The sequence below is a fragment of the Myotis davidii genome, unplaced genomic scaffold (assembly GCF_000327345.1).
Source record: "Myotis davidii unplaced genomic scaffold, ASM32734v1 scaffold281, whole genome shotgun sequence".
NCBI classification, from domain to species: Eukaryota; Metazoa; Chordata; class Mammalia; order Chiroptera; family Vespertilionidae; genus Myotis; species Myotis davidii.
The window spans coordinates 8,342,423-8,359,676 of NW_006293784.1; the positions used below are offsets into that span (position 1 = coordinate 8,342,423).

A 17,254-nucleotide genomic window follows, 5' to 3' on the forward strand; every position below is an offset into this window, starting at 1 on the left:
GAAGCTTGGCTTCCTCCATTGCTGGGGGCAAACCAAGCCTCCTACTCACTCCAGCTCCGTGGCTGCTGCCATCTTAGTTGGGTTAATTTGCATACTCGCTCCTGATTGGCTGGTGGGAGTGGCTGGTGGGCATGGCTTGAGCATAGTGGAGGGACAGTTAATTTGCATGGTTCTATTTTATTATATAGGGTATTTTTGTTGATTTTCAGAAAGCGGTGGAGACAGAGAGTGGGAGGGAGAGAGAGAAATAAAACATCAATGATGAGAGAGAATCATTAATTGGTTGCCTCCTGCATGCCCCCTACTGGACCAAGAATCAAACAGTGACCTTCTAATTCATAGGTCGACACTCACCCACTGAGCCATGCCAGCTGGGCTGGGACCATCGTCTTATTGGTGGGTGGGTAGAAATAACCGCATAGCCCTTTAGCTCACAAATTATCCCAATACCAAATGTATAAATGGTCTTAGGAACAGAGCCTTGAATAGTGCCATCAGTACAGCCTAGGATGTTTTGTTACACACAATAGGAACCAAGTTTGGCTAACTTAATGCCAGAAGAGATTTGTACAGAGGGTGTGGCAGATGCTCACAGAATTGTAAGAACAGATGCACAACCAACCAGGCCTCAGGAAAAGCAGGCACCTGGGAGCTCCTGCTGATTGGGCAGCTGAGCCAAATGGCCAAGGGAAGATGGCGTAGTGAGAGTGGAGGGTGGGAGGGTGTCAGCAGAACAGGGGGAACGAAGAGATGTTGGGCAAGCAGAAACAGTAGCCACTATACCATGCAACCTAAGTCTCATCCTTTCTCAAATATTGTGTGGCTTCATCTCTAAGATTCTAGATTTAGTCCCCAACTAGAGGGTAAACCATTGTTAAATGGCTGATGTCTGCATTATACAATGGTTTTCTTGAAGAGAAAAAACAATAGCAGTTCAGTGGCTGGTCTTTGGAGTCAGACAGTCTGGGTGCCAATCCCAATTTCACCCTCACTAGCTATTTGGCCTTAATGTTTTCTAAAGGATCGGTATATCTACCTACTCTTAACCTTTCTGAGCTTCAGTTTCCTCATTGGTAAAATGGGGGAGAATGGTTAGTTGTATCAGTTAGGATGCCGAAAACCCAAATAAAAAAGGGAACTTCATATCTTAACTAACTGAAGAGTCCAGTGGTAGGGAAGGCTTCAAGTGGCTCAACAATTTTACGAAATACCCAGCTTCGTTCCACCGCCTGCTCTGTTCCCTGGAGCATCCCCGTCATTCCAAGCCTGGCTGCACTGTGGTGACAAGGTGGCCACCAGGAGCTTCTGGGATTTAACATTTTCTCATTCATATTCAGTAAACAGGTGTGTCACTTCCCTAGCCATCTAACAAAAATTCTGGACTTTTCTTTAACTGGACCATCTGTGTTCATACGAGACCAGTCACTTTGACAAGAGGGATGGATCTGAGAATCAGCGCAAAATATAATGGGAGAGGGGCAGGGCAGATATTGAGAAGATAACTACAATCCCCAGATCCATCATAGTATATCCTAAAGTTAATCTGAGGACTCAACATATGAAAAGAGTTCAGTAAGTACCTGAAAGGTAAATGCCAAATAAGTGTGTGTGTGTGTGTGTGTGTGTGTGGATAGGTGTGTGGGTGCGTGTGCGCACATGAACACATGTGTATAACTAGAGATCTAGATACAGAAATCAAGATAGAGGTATAATATCCAACTTAAGACTTATAGAAACCCTAAAAACTAAAAAGTTACAGGACTACTATCTCCAATATATACAATATTAAACCCTAAAATAAATGTAAGAAAATCTAATAAAGCTGATTTTTCTCAGGATGATCATTTTAATGTTTTTTTTTCATATAATAAATATTAAATTCTTTCTGGAACACTTTTGGTACCACTGCTCAAGAATAGCTTTATTAGTCTACTTGATAACTCAACATATGGGTGTATGGGTGGGTGGAAGAATGGATAGATACAAAAATGGATAGAGAATATATTTTAACTGCTCACATAATATTCCAAAGCCTGTTTTTTGTTGGTTTGCTTTGTTTTTTAAAAAATATATTTTATTGATTTTTTTTACAGAGAGGAAGGGAGAGGAATAGAGAGTTAGAAACATCGATGAGAGAGAAACATCGATCCGTTGCCTCCTGCACACCCCCTACTGGGGATGTGTACGCAACCAAGGTACATGCCCTTGACTGGAATCGAACCTGGGACCCTTCAGTCCTCAGGCCGATGCCCTATCCACTGAGCCAAACCAGTTAGGGCCCAAAGCCTGTTTAAATGCACATAGAAGATTAACTTGCTAAAATGCTATCTATAGACTCTAAGTGCCTCAAAAATTACTCAACCTGCTCAAAGCCAGATTAGAGAATTCTAAAACTGGAAGAGACCACAGACGTCATTATACCTACCACTTTCCCAATGAGGGAATTTAGGCTAAAGAGATTCCTTGGCCCAGCTGGTGTGGCTCAATGGTTGAGTGCCAACCTATGAACCAGGAGGTCACGGTTCCCGGTCAAGGCACACAACACCAGTAGGGGGCATGCAGGAGGCAGCTGATCAATGATTCTCATCATTGATGTTTCTATCTCTCCCTCTCCCTTCCTCTCTGAAATCAATAACAATATATTTTTTTAAAAAATTTTTAAGAGAGATTACTTGGACAGGGTCATGAATTGGTGAGTAGCAAAATGAAACCAAATCTCAAATGTCCTGACACCCAGAAAAGCACTTCTCCATATTTAGTCCCACATCAATCATTTAACATTGGTTAAATGATAATATTAAATGGCTTGGCAAACAAGATCTTCATAAATGATGCAAAGATAAACTCCTCAATCTGGCCCAAGCAAAAAACACAGTTTTGGAATTAGTAAAACCAGACAATGTAGACATCATCATCATCCCTTCCAGTTGTCCAGAGCGGGACAGTCAAAGTGGAAGAAAGTTTTACTTAACAAAAGTTTCCCAGGTCTGAGAAACATGATAAGAGGTTGGATTTGTTATTATTATTGTTGCTATTTGTCAATAATAATGAGAAATGGTGTATTCATCAGCAAGGGACAAATTCTGGAGGCCACTTCTTTTTTATGCTAAAAAGTAAATCATTAACATGAAAATCACATCCACAGAAACTTACTTTTTCATACTCACTACCTGTCAGTTTGCTCCCTAAGTAAAAATCCAGAATAAAATAGCTCTGAAGTGAATGACTACCCTGGATATGAAATATTCCATGGAGCAAACCCATATCCCACTTTTCTTGAGTGCTCTATCATTCCCATTTCTGGGCTGGCCACAAATAACTTTTTTAAACTGGACCAGGTACAGAAACCAGTAAAAAAAAAAAAAGGATAAAATTTGGAAAAGCCTGTCATAGCCTTTAGCTTCCCAGCACACCACCAAAATTTTAACATTCAACAACTTAAGCAGACCTGCTTCAGTTGCCTTGCCAGAAAACAGTCCACCAAGGAAGGGATGCTAAGAGAGGCTCTCCTACACCCCTACCCAACCAGCTTAGCTCTGAGGTCCTGATACTAAAAAGCTAAAAAACAACAGAAAAGAATTCATGTGCTTTGGGAGCCTTTTTTTTTTCAGGATAAGATGTCTCACTCCTACCCAAACGAAGTGGCAGAGCCCACTGAAGGTTGCCGTGCACACTCCTTGTCGCCAGCCTGTCCTTTGGCCAAACAGTGAACGCCCTTTTCTGCTATGAGACAGATAATGAATCACCATATTATACTCTCGGACCCTGCAGGACCACAGTACAATATCATCATGTCAAACTGGGTCTGAAAAGAGCTTTGTGTGGGATGAGACAAGACTCTGAAGATAACAGAGCGGCTGAATCATTTAGGGTATGACCACCGGTAGTGCCACACTCAGCTTGCTGGGTAAAGCTGCTATCAGAAGCCCCTGGTAAATCTCAGTGCTGATTATGGAGGGGAAGGGGGCAAACGACCTTGCAAGCCAATTGTACTTAGTACAGAGATCAGGAAGCCTAAGGAAAGAAACCCACATTGTAAACCTAATAAATAAAATCTAGAATTCGCTGATTGAATAAAAGCATGCGATCATATTACAAGGTAGTTTCCTTAGGACAGGTGCACTGCAATTGTTTTGTTTTGTGTGTGTTTTAGATATTAACGTCTTCAGAGAATTACACGATGGATGTCAGCCTGGAATATGCTGATGTGTCCTGGCAGAATTTCAGATATAACGGTGTTTTTTCCTCTTTGTAAACTTTCCATCAGTGGGAAGGCAAGCCCTGCCAACACTGAGGAACCCAAGCTGGAGGCAGCAAGGCTCCACCACTCAGACCGGCGATGGGCCAGGACTTCAAGGCCAAATCGGAAACAACCACGTTGAGTTCATTAAAACGACTGAATGATCAAAGGCGCGCAAGCCTTCACAAAAGCAAAAATTAATCTGTTTAATACTTGGCTAAATTCTCAACTGCTGAAGTACATTTGAGAGGAAATTCATCAAACTCCCCCCCTTCCTGTGGAAAAAGCCTTTGCGTTCCTCCGAGTGTCCAGGAGGTGGCAGAAGTGTTCTTTGTTACAGTTCATGAGACACAGCTCCGGTTCCATCCCCAAGATTAATGGAAGTTTATTTGGGTATAACTATAAATGTGAATGTAAATATAGGTTTTTCAGGATATTGGAAATTACATTCAAACATGGGTAGACCAAACCTCGCTTGACAATCATTTTTTAAAATATGTTTTTATTGGTTTTTTTAGAGAGAGGAGAAGGGAGAGGGAGAGATAGAAACATCCATGGGAAAATACATCGATTGGCTGCCTCCTGCATGCCCCCCACCAGCATCGAGCCTACAACCCCCGCATGCAGCCTGACTAGGAATCGAACCAGGGACCTCTTGGTCCCTGAGCCACACTGGTGGGGCTGCCAATCAGTTTTTGAGGGAGGAAATAATAAGAATTTAAAAATGAATCTTGGAAATACCATATGATTTCACTTACATGCAGACTCTGATGCACAAAACAAACTAACAAACAAAATAGAAACAGACTCATAGCTGTCAGAGGAGTGGGGGGTGGGCACTGGATGAAAAAGGTGAAGGGATTAAATGGGGCAGGGGAACCCTCTTAGACAGACAATATTATGGTGATTACCAGAGGGAAAGGGTGGGTGCAAAGAGGTATATGAGGATATCGGGGTGATAAATGGTGATGAAAGGAGACTTGACTTGGGGTAGTGAACACACAATACAATATACAGATGTGTTATAGAATTGTACACCTGGAACCTATACAGTTTTATTAATCAATGTCACTCGAATAAACTCAACTTTTAAAAAAATGAATCTTGGCCATTGAGGAAAAGGCAGATGGAAGAACTACAGTCCAAGGACTTGCACCCTGTTCATGTACTTCTCGTGGCTTCCGAGAGCCCAGATCTTTCAGCACACCCAGCCCTCTTCTCCCTTCCCTGCATTGCTCTTTACAGACCTGCCCACACACTCCCGGGTCACCCAGTGACCTGCGGCCATCACTGAGCTGAAGCTGGAAGATGTGCAGGGAGGTTCCTCACTGCAACCACTCCTAACCTCTGCCCAGCCTGCCTCTTCTGGCAGGTCAACCTCCATAACCCGAGGTTACCCACCAACCAGCGCATTATGAGTACTGATCCCCGCTGGACAAACTGAAGCTAGTGTAGGACCTCAGATTCCTCAATTTCCTGAGAGGACAACATGTGGGATATGAATGCAGTCTATCATGAGAAACAAAGCTCATTATAAATACATAGAAATGCACGAACATCTTTCACTGTTTATTTCATGAAGGGAAAACATTTATTCCAACCAGATCAAAGTGGGAGCGGGGAGGGAACGTTTTTTTAGAGCTCCAATTTCACACACTCTAGTACGAAATGAATCAATGGTAGTTAGGAGGAGCGAAATCAAAGATTTCCTTTTCAACAGCAATAAATCCGGTCAACCCCTGTTTAGTATGGCACTTGACATGGATTGTAAAATCTGAAGTTACTAAACTATGTATCTCAATAGTAATCCCTTACAGAATGAATGGGAAGTGATAAATTGGGACAAATGGCTTCCAATGGGATCCAGATGCTTCGCCCTAAACTAGGTAGAAAGTGTGAAAAGTTAAGAACTGGACTGATTTTTGCCCTGAGTTTCTTGAAGGAGCCAGAGTTTCTCAAACATGGAATGTAAACACTTGGGAAGGTGGCCTCAGAGAAGCATGTGCTATGCAGCAGCCTGAGTCCCAGCTGTGTTTACACTAGGATTCCAAAATATCTGGGCCTGAAAGGAAACTGGCAGGAGGGATGGAGGAGCCTGCTGGGATGCACCGACCCCACCCCACGACGAAAGAAAGGAGCTGGTTCAAGACAACGGGAGGTGTGACTGTTGACAGAGCACAATGCCTGTCACTCAGCTTATCTTGTAGCCCCCACTTCCAAGATGCATATCTGACTCCCAAGGGGATGGAGAAAACCCTGAAAGGCATGACCTGCTTGGTCCCATTCACAGTAGTGGCTACGTGGATGGTGGTGGCAACAATAAGGGCAGCCGTGGCCTTGGGCAGGCAGCGTCAGGGCTGACACCACCTCCCTCAGTCTTGAGAACTGGCAGTACCCACAGAGACACGGGGCTCAAGAGGCAGGGAGACTTCCTGGGCACCACGGCTGCTTCTGCCATTGGTGGGAAAGAGGCGGCAGCAGCGAGTGAGGCCACATTCCACTGGCCCAGTGTGGGCAGAAGAAAATAACAGGCCTCATGTTGTAACCAAGAGAACCAGTTCTCAGAGAACTGGTTGTGGGAGGCTAAATAATGTCCCCTAAAGACGTCCATGTCCTAAATCCCAGAACCTGGGAGTGCACGTTACGTGGAAAAAGGGACCCTGCAGATGTGATTACGTAAAGGATCTTGAGGTGGGATGATTACCCTGGAGTATGTGGGTGGGCCAGTGTAATCACCGGGGTACCTTTGAAAGGAACATGGAAGTCACAGGCAGAGAAGGGGGCGTGAGGACAGAAGCGGAGGTCAGAGAGAGAGAGGTGCAGGTGCTACACCGCAGGCTTTGAAGATGGAGAAGAGGGCCCCCAAGCCAAGGAACGCAGGTGGCCTTTACACACTAGGAAAAGGCAAGGAAACAGGTTCTTTCCTGGAGCTCTGCCAAACCCACTTTAGACTTCTGACCTCCAGAACTGTGAGATAATAAATGCATGTGGCTTTAAGCCACTGAGTGTGTGGTAATTTGTTACAACAGCAGCAGGAAAATAATACACTGGTGATAGACTCCTTCGAGAGATGTCACAATCATCTGTGAGGATAAGGAGGCTCAAATTGCCACAGAGCGAGGGGCAGCACCACCGCCAGAAGTTTTGGGAGCCATGCTCACCCCCAGTCTGTGTGAGTAAAGGGATAAGGTTAGAGTCGCATAGACCAGACCCACAGGTCTGCTTTACTCTCCGGGCTACCTTGGCAGAACACTTTATCTTAGATCTCATCTTGAACCTTCCTTCAAATCATCAGCATCTGTTTTATGCCTCATTCTAAGATTCCAAAGCAAAGCATGCATTACCTTACTCTCTCCCCTACCCTTCAAGAACTTCTGAGAGGCAAGGCGTGCTGAGTATCTTGCAAGGAATTCCACGTTTGTCCATAAATGAGTTCCCAAGTCATTTAAAATGCTGAGAGCAAAGCCTATACATATCTTTTGGATTCTAATAACAGCGTTTCTCGGCCACTTGCTCTAGATTATAGTTCGTCCCTTAAAAGCATTCTGCTGATGAGACATTCTGGAAATGTCTTCAGAGATGTGCCCTGTGACTGCAAAAGAACTTCAGCCTACCAACCTGAGATTCAAGACTCTCTTCTCAGCCAGATCATCATCAAACATTGAGGGCCTTTTTCTCAGGGTCTAGGACAGTATTTGAATTGGCTGTATTTATCCAGTACTTTCTGCCAAATGAATCAGTTCTCTCTTCCCAAAATTCAAATGTGGTCCTAGATTCAAATATATAGTCTTCCTATTGGTAGCCATTACAGTACATTTTACTTATATCCAACTCTATTATTTCTGATAACAATAGGGATCAGGGAACATACAAAAGATTACAATTAACAAATGATTTCCAAACTTCATTTTGGCTTTTATATCATTTCTCTAAATCCTTATTACAAAAGCTATCAACATGAAGGAAAAAGTTTATTCAAATTCCTTTTATTATTTTCTTTGACCACCTTTTGGCAGAGTTGTCAGATATTATACAAAATAATAATGGTAGGACAAAGGCAAAATAAACACTCGACAATGATATCCAAAGGCTAGGAACAACCTGCTCCATGGTCCAGTCCGGCTGGACGTGTCCTCTGGACAAGTTAGATGATTTTGGACCAGCCACAACCTTTCTATGCCTGCCTATGTCTCCTCAGCTCTCCTCTAGAATACCTCCACATTGTTCTAACATGAAACATTTCATTTACTTGCCAGTTAAATTGTTCACCATTTCTTCTTCATACTTTCAACTTGAAATTGGTACTGGAGGAAATGCTCCCCATTTATACTCACCAGGGCACAGAGTGCCCTAGTTTGAAAAGCATGGGCCTATACACTTGCTAACATCCCTTCTATCTCTGACACCACAGCTGTACCCATGTGCTGTATAGTCCCGTCTTCACTGCTTTAGTTCACTTCATTTTTTCCTCTTCGATTTCCTACACCATTTAGAAGTGCCCTCTTCTTCCTCCAAATTTCCCACTTTTGAAGGCTAATTTATGTCCCTCGTCCTCCATAAAGCCTTCCCTGACCACAGACGTCCAAGGAAATCTTTTTTTTTTTCAAAGTCATGGCACTCATCTTATATAGCATTCAGTTGGAATAAAATTATATCTATCTTGCCAAAACCGGTTTGGCTCAGTGGATAGAGCGTCGGCTTGCGGACTGAAGGGTCCCAGGTTCGATTCCGGTCAAGGGCATGTACCTGGGTTGTGGGCACATCCCCAGTGGGAGATGTGCAGGAGGCAGCTGATCGATGTTTCTCTCTCATAGATGTTTCTAACTCTTCTCTATCTCTCTCCCTTCCTCTCTGTAAAAAATCAATAAAATATATTTTTAAAAAAAATTATATCTGTCTTTCTTAATGCCTTTCACTGTTACTTAACTCTTAGGTTATTTCTCTTGTTTTTTGTTTGCTCTGGGTTTTTTTTGCCACTGGTCTTCCAAACCATATCATAAACTTCCAAAAGATCAGAGGCCATGGAAGCTATTGTTTGTATTCCCCACAGCACCTAGATCTGTGCCTTGCATGTGAGAAGCAATCATTCATTTATTATTTACCTATTCAACATTTATTTATTAGACTATGTGCCAATTCATAGTTGTTGAGTGAATGAGAAGCCAACGGATTCACATAATCTAAAAACTGGACATTTCAATTCTTCATAACACAATTTATCCTTCTCATTTTAGATTTATTTTTTGTTATAGGGTAATTTCTCCATAGGCAAATTTAAATCGCAAATTCTAAACAGGTGTCAAATATTAGTTGGATGTGCCTGGTCTTGTCATTATAATTGACACCAAGTGTTACAGGTTCATTAAGTGCCTAGAACAGATTTTGTAGATTTATAGAAATTACCAAGACTGATAGAGCGAAAATAACACCCTCTACAAGTGCTCACTTCGTAAACTGTATGTATTGACTCACCTTTGTCTTTATGGAATTTAGGTGTATGCTTGTTCTATTCCTTCAGGGGCAATAGATTCCCTTGTTCCACTTTGTAACCAAAACTAATGGCTATCTGCCATTTCTACCAAAATTCTCATTTCAATATTATAACTAAGTACATGAAAATCATATTAAACTGAAAGTTACCAACAAAATTATTAACTATATGTATTTTAATACATATCAAAGTGAATTACATTCATTAAATAGTGTGCCTAATGACAGAAGTCCCAAAATAGTCCAAATTATTCCCATATTTTTCCACACAGACTACAAGTAGGCTCCATTTCAAAAATAAATGGATTTACTTCATTTTATGGACTGCTGCCTTTTGCTATCTCACCTACATGGAACCTGGCAAATTGTTTCACTTTAGAATGTAGCTACTTCAGGGATTCTAAGTGGTGAGTATACTGTAATTGCAGATACTTAGTCAAGCGCCACCTGGTGGTCATATGAATATTTTTTTCTACCATAGTTTGATCAGTTGTGCAGAGAACCTAGTCAAACTAAGTCCTTGGTAATTACCGAAAATAAATCATTAAAATCAATAATACTTTATCAATCCTTAATCCTGTGGAATACTTAGATACGGGGGGAAATATTCAGATCAGATTGATACTGGTTCAAACCTCAGCTTCAGCTTTTTTTGTTACCAATTTATCTTGGGCCAGTAACTTACTAGTAAACTCTCTGGGGATCAGTTTTCTCATCCATGTCATAAAGCTGATTTAAAAAATAAGTGAAAGGGAGACATAAGGGGAATAAAATAATGCATTGCATATTATTTTGTGGTACAGTAATTGCTATTAGTATTATGTTATCAGCAATACATGCTTGAATGTATAGAATGCTTAGTATAGGCCAAAAGCATACATTCCTTACCTATATTACCTCAGTGAATCCTCACAAGAATCCTATCAAGTTGGCATTGTTACCGATCAGTTTAAAAACTAGGAATCTGACAATATGAAAGTTAAATGATTGGCTAAGATTCACACAGTAGGCAGCACCTAGCTCAGAGTGGCAAAACTAGGACAGACACAGTTACGCAACTGTGAGATAGTCCCGAGGATTCAGGAAAATACTGCACAAGCAAACAGAGAGCCTGCAGGCGTGCAGGTGGAGGCCGCTGTGCTCCTTCCAGCATTGCAAACGTAAAGGCCCACGGGCCAAACAAGTATCCTAAAGGAGCAATGCGGGCTGAGAGGCCCCGGAGGTGGAATGGCCTGTACATTTCCGTCCAGCAAGGGCCCCAGCTGGCCGAGGCTGGGGAAGCCACACCCAGCCAAGGAAAGGGGCTTTAAGGCAAAGCATGGGGAACATGTGACACTTACCTTCCCGCGGTACCACAGGGAGGAACAACCAAACACCCACACTCAGAATGTCTCCAGGAAATAGCTGACATTGGGCCCAACATGCCCAGGCTGCTACTCGAGGATTGGCATCTGAAGTTTAGTGCCTCTGAAACTACAGGTGGCCTTTGGACAACGTGGAGTTAGAAGCCCCGACTCCTGCACAGTAGGAAACCGCATATAACTTTCGATTCCCAAAGAGTTTAACTACAGCCGGCCCCTTCACCTGCGAGATTCACACCAGCCGCAGAGGCAAAGCAGTACTTTCCGGCAGGTCGGGAGTGCGCTGTCGCCAATATGGGAATGCTTTTTACGGCAGTGGTTGCTTGACTCCCGGGATGCAAACCCGCAGATGGGAAGGGCTGAGGCAGTGGACCTGCGCGGTTCAACCCATGTTGTTCAAAAGTTAACTGTAAAATACGAAATGGGATATTGGCTTCAGCCCCCACCGAGAGGTGAGTGACAGCGAGTGACAGCATGCTTTCTCTAAGGAGCCAGATGTCTATCAAGGTTCTGGGAAAAGGGCACAGTGGTGAGACCAGGAGGGCCCCAGCTCAGGCCGCTCCTGCAGCCCCGAGAGCGCCCTCACGTTGGGGTGCTGCAGCTGGGTTCAAGGCCTGCTGGTTAGGCAGAAAAGGAGCAGGAGCAAAAATGACAAGGGTAGGTAGGCCATGCCAGTTAAAACCGGAGGAGGTCTGAGTAACCTGGTACATGTCTATATAGCTAATGCAGTTGCAAGTTGTCCAAACTCCCGGAAATCGGTTCCATAGATCATGAATGCCTCAGTTGGTGCTCCCCTGTCAGGTCCTCATGGATTAGTGCAGTGGTCAGCAGCACCATTAGGGTGGGGACAAAAATCACAAGCAGGCTATGCCACTTCCCTTTGTCCATGCCTCTGTCTTCTATTTTTCTGCCCTTGAAACAGATTTTGTTCTCTCAAGTTTTGGGGTTGTTTTTTTTAATCCTAGCAAGTGATTGATTTCCAGAGGAATAAACAAACCTATGATTCTTTCAGTGTTTAAATGCACACTGAACGTTGTAGCAACTCAAGGAGCATAACTCTCAGATGGACGTGGGGTCATGCACCAGATCCAACCACATTGACCAATAGAACAACCAGAGAGAACGCCAGGTAGTTAAGACATTAGGCAAATAAACCATCTGTTGTAAGCAATAAATTGATAATGTCAGGAAAATATCTGCACAGAGATCATGCTTGCTGTCTTTGGATAGCTCTGATTTAGTTAGCACTCCCATTTCTAAGCATGCATCTAATATTCAACAGCCTCAGAAATCATAGACATGATTGGCCCATGGGCCTAGTAATTTCCCCCCAGGAAATTATCTTGAGAAAATAACCCAGATGAACAAAAAGTAATATACATAAAAATGTACTTTGAAAACAATAGGAGGATGGGTAGGTAAATTATAGTTTCCAAGTCTATAAATGAGTGGCTTGTCTCAGATGATATTTAAGTCTTTTTGTAATTTCTATTAAATGTATTAGGATATGATTGGTTAATAACATTATATAAATTTCAGGTGTCCAACTTTATATCAACATCTGTGTACTCTATTGCATGCTCATGGTACAGCAGGTCATGGCCATCATGCCTAGATGGATGTCCCACCACCACAGAGCCTCTTTCAGATTTTAGTGATGTCTTTCCAATTAAATATGCCCATACCTTTGACACAGCAGCTCCCTTCCTAGGTGTATACCTTGTTCATTATATCAAAAACACATGGACATAGCAGCATTGTTTGTGATAAAAAAAAAATTAAAAGCAGCATACCTGTCTCAACAGGAGAATTTGTGGTGTATAAATTATGGAATGTTACATAGCAGTGAAAATTAGTGAAGTAAAGCTACTTCTATAAGGATGGACAAATGCCACAAATATGAATTTGAATGGGAGAATAACAAGTGGCAGATAGATATGAACATTATAATACCATTTATATTAAGTTTTTAACTGTATTGTTCATGGATATGTACAAACCATATTGTTTTGGGGTACACACATAAGTACCCCAAAACTATGCATAGGAATGAATTAACATAGTGACTGCCTCTGGGTAGAGAACAGAGGAAAGAGTAGTACTCAAGGGGCTTAAGTTTTATCTGTAATGTTGTATTTCACATGAAAGCAATCTGATGTGAATATCATAAAATATTAAGATTTGAAAAAGCTGGATGGTAGGTAGATATTTGTTGTATTATTCTGCCTGCTATTCTGTATCCCTGTGGTGTAACAAGGGTGAGGCAGTGGGAGTGGTCTGTTATGTGTACAGGCAAAAAGAGGGTATATTTTCTGCAGAGAAATATAAAACAAACTAGATGTTCTTTTTTAAAATATCCCCTTCAGCTAGCAATTCTAATGATATAAATAATAGAAGACTCTTCTCAACTAAGCAAACAGCTCCCACCATCCCCAGTCTCCAACTTGGTAAGTCACTTACTATATCCTTGAAATACTTCCTAATCTGTACAGACTCACTCATTAATGTAAATAATCTTAATCAATCATAATGCACAAGGAAATCCATAATGATCATTCTAAAACATTTTTAGGTCTCAAATGATCAAAGACAGTATCTGTCATTTCTGTTGTAGTCTACTGAGTAGAAAGCATATATTTTAGAAAAATTTTCAACAATTATGGTTGACATTAAAAGCATCTTCAGAGCTCGGTCTGCCACTTTTCATCCACTTGCATTGCTTTTTACAGTCACTGGTCAGACCTCAGACTCCAAAATGGTGAAGCAGATCAAGAGCAAGTATGCTTTTCAGGAAGCCTGGAACAGGAGATAAACATGTAGTAGTTGACTTCTCCTCCACATGGTGTAGACCTTGCAAAATGATTAAGCCCTTCTATCATTCCCTCTCTGAAAAGTATTCCAATGTGGTGTTCCTTGAAGTAGGTGTGGATGACTGTCAGGATGTTGCTGCAGAGTGTGAAGTCAAATGGACGTCAACCTTCCAGTTTCTTAAAAAAGGACAAAAGGTGGGTGAGTTTCTGGAGCTAATAAGGAAAAACTTGAAGCCACCATCAATGAATTAGTTTAATCCTGTTAACCAGCCATTGGCTCTTGTAATTTTGTTTTTATTTACAAAAAAAAAGAAGATATCCCTCTTCTGACACCAAAAAAAACACACAAGATAGATCAAGTATAGAGACTATATATTCAACTACCATCTGATTATAAATGACAATAAAATATTAATTCTACCCTTTTAAAAATAATTTTAAAAATAAATGCATCTTCAGTTTACTCTTCAGTTTGACTAGAAATATTTCAATGTGTTAGAGAACGTTAATCACTTAGTTAATCATGCATGATGTTGCAATAATAATAATAGAGAAAAATCATAGATTAGATTAGTATTAAATTGCAAAGACAACATGGATGGCAAAAGTAATGAACCTTAGGAGATAAACCTTTTTTTTTTTTTTTTAAATATATTTTATTGATTTTTCACAGAGAGGAAAGGAGAGAGACAGAGAGTTAGAAACATCGATGAGGGGGAGTCAGAGGGAGAAAGAGACAGAAACATCAATGATAAGAGAGAATCATTAATTGGCTGCCTCTTGCATGCCCCCTACTGGGGATCAAGCCTGCAACCCAGGCATGTGTCCTGACCAGGAATTGAACCCATAACCTCCAGATTCATAGGTTGATGCTCAACCACTGAGCCATGCCAGCCGAGCAGAGAAAAATCTTTATATGCCCATAAAGTGTAGTAAGCATGGTTTCATGAATATAATCCCCTAGTCACAATTATTCTTATACTCACTCAAGTTTGAGACTCTAGAACAATAGGAACATCTGGATTTCTGGAGACACCCTCATAGACACATCCAGAAATAACGTTTCAACAGCTATTTATGTATCCCTTAGTCCAGTCAGGTTGACACATAAAATTAACCATCACACCTACAAAACTCCAGCTGTGAGTTTATCTAACTATCCACCCACTCTGTGTCTGCAACTAAATGCAGGTGGAAAGAGCACATAAATATGTTAACTAGTCTCAATTTAAATTCTTGACATCTAACCTCAAGTAGGCCATTAGTGCTTCTAGGCAACCATAATATATTTGCTTACTAGAGGTCACACCCTAATCCTAATACCTTAAAATTATTTTCTTCCCTACATAATCAGCTCATGACCTTGCTACCTATTTCAGTGAGAAACTTCGCTGTGAGAATTTCCATATGATTTCACCACCTCATTTCCCCATAGTTGTACTCTGACTATCTTCCTATTGCTGTGGATGGATTATACATGCTCCTACCTAGATAATCCTCAGCTCATAGCTAAACCTATTTGTGTACCAGGTCAAATCCCCTTTCACTTATTCAAGGATATCACGTTAGAAAGTGACCCCTCATTACTGGATCATTTCTATAAATATGCTATGTCTCCCATTATAAAAAGGGACAAAAATAACCCCAATTTCCCTTATAGTTGTTGCCACTCTCCTTTACATGAAAACTTCTTGAAGAAGCTATCTATACTCATACTCTCCACCTCCTCTCCTCTCCTTTTTCCTGGAAACCGTCCCAGCCAGGATTATTTCCCCATCTCTGCAACTGCTGTTGTCAAGGTCATCAGTGATTGCAAGTCCAAGGGTCAATTCTCAGACCCCATTGATGGCCCCTTCCTTCGATAGCTGCTTTCTCCTCTTGGTTTCTAGGACACCATTTTCTTAGTTCTTCCTGCCTCACTGATGGCTGTGGATCAGTTTCCTTGGCTGGAAACTTCCTCTCTCTGACCTCTAGATGTTAGAATTCCCCAGACTCAGGCCTTGGACCTCCTTCCTTCTCTATTTACACTCATCCCTTAATGATCTCATGTAGTTCCATAACCTCATGATATACGCATATTGACAATTCTCACACGTCTCCTCAGGCTCTTAATTTTACCTTGGGCTCCCAGCTTGCAGAGCCATCTCTTCTTTGGGTGTCAAATACCAAAACCTGCTCTTCCTATTGTCTTCCCCATCGTAGTAAGTGGAAAATCTGTTCTTTCAGTTGATCTTTTAAGTTTTATAATAATCCTTTGCCCTTCTCTTGCTCTCACACCCCACAAGCAATCTGTGCTGTTCTCTAGTACTTCTGAAATCCCACCGCTTATCACCATTTCTACCATTTCTCTCTCTCCCAAACCACCATCTCTCAAAAATTTTACAATAGTCTCTCAAGTGATCTTCCTGCTTCCTCCCTTGCCCGCTGTTTTCTATCTTCAGTACAGTAGCCAGAATGATGGTGTAAAAGCATAAGTCAGGGCGTGACATTCCTCTGCTTCCACCCTTCGACGGCTTCGCATCTTCTTCATAGTAAAAGCCTCACCATGACCTCAGGGCCCTCTATGATGTGTTGCTGGTATTTGATCTCACTTCCTGCATCATCCCCCTCATTTAGAGGAGCAAATTCCCCTTGTTGTTCCAGAAAAAGGCCATGCATGCTTCCCCCCTTCACGAGCTTTGCACGTACTGATCATCTTGGCTAAAGTGTTCTTCCCTCACTATCCACATGGCTTGCTCCCTTACTTCCTTCACCATATTGTCCACAAGGCCGCCTCTGAATGCCCTAAGTAAAGTATAACCTGATTGCCCTGGCCGGTTGGTTGAGCATCATCCCATACACTAGAAGGTCACCGGTTCAATTCCTGGTCAGGGCGCATGCCCAGGTGGTGTGTTCGATCCCCAGTCAGGGTGTGTACAAGAGGCAACCAATCAATGTTTCTCTCTCTCCCTCTCTCTCTTCCTCTCTCTCTAAAAGTCAATCAAAACCTATTGAAAAAATTTTGTAAAATCTAATCTCATCACCACCCCAAAGTTGTTTTCTTTATCAATGAGGCAGGAAAGTAAGAAGCTAGGAAAATTCCTTGGCAAGTGGAATGGGGAAATTGAGACAGATAGTTAAAACAGCAGTTGGCAGCCATCTAGTAAATCCTATCTTCCCTAAACCAAGGACACTTAAAAGTAAGTGGTTTGCACTTCTCCTCCCCAGCCAGAGGGTACATAGCTTAAATCACCCTACTCAGGGAGACATATAGCAGAAATCCAATTAATGCCATTTGCCAACCACATAAAGACAGATGAAGTTAAAGGAATAAGTCTCATTATGGTGCATCAGCATAAAGATGACTAATATTT

The 17,254-nt window shown here is 41.9% G+C and overlaps 1 pseudogene; it reads left to right on the forward strand.

Moving 5' to 3' along the window:
- The first annotated feature begins 13,782 nt into the window (after positions 1-13,782).
- Positions 13,783-14,328, forward strand: LOC102769905 (annotated as a pseudogene).
- The last annotated feature ends 2,926 nt before the right edge of the window (positions 14,329-17,254 follow it).